The following is a 634-nucleotide window of genomic DNA, read 5'->3' as shown; positions in this document are numbered from 1 at the left end:
AGGAGAGAGGGAGAGATTGTCCCAGGCGGCTGGGAAAGCCAGGCCTACCCAGGGCTACCCGAGCCTGGGTAACGCCGGAGGCTAAGTCCCTAGCAGGTGGAAGGCTGCAATCTGCTAAAAATCCACCGGATGGCAACGGAGAGGCGCGCTCCCCGGCTTGTCCACAAGGCGGCGCCAGCATTCAGGTTGCAGGCTGCATTCTGCTAAAAATCCACCGGATGGCAACGGAGAGCCGCTCTCCCCGGCTCGTCCACAAGGCGGCGCCACTTCCAGGAGACCCAGGGGGGCGAGCCTGAGGCGGCAGGCTGGCCCAGGGTTCAGGAGAGAGGGAGAGATTGTCCCAGGCGGCTGGGAGAGCCAGGCCTACCCAGGGCTACCCGAGCCTGGGTAATGCCGGAGGCTCAGTCCCTAGCAGGTGGCAGGCTGCATTCTGCTAAGTGTCTACCAAGAGGGCACCACTTCCAGGCAACCCAGGGGGCTAAGCCTGAGGCGGCAGGCAGGCCCAGGGTTCCAGGAGAGAGGGAGAGATTGTCCCAGGCGGCTGGGAAAGCCAGGCCTACCCAGGGCTACCCGAGCCTGGGTAACGCCGGAGGCTAAGTCCCTAGCAGGTGGAAGGCTGCAATCTGCTAAAAAT

This window comes from Leptodactylus fuscus, unplaced genomic scaffold, assembly GCF_031893055.1.
Source record: "Leptodactylus fuscus isolate aLepFus1 unplaced genomic scaffold, aLepFus1.hap2 HAP2_SCAFFOLD_1022, whole genome shotgun sequence".
In the NCBI taxonomy this organism is placed as follows: Eukaryota; Metazoa; Chordata; class Amphibia; order Anura; family Leptodactylidae; genus Leptodactylus; species Leptodactylus fuscus.
The sequence above is the reverse complement of the archived record's forward strand: the minus strand, read 5'-3'. Positions refer to the sequence as shown.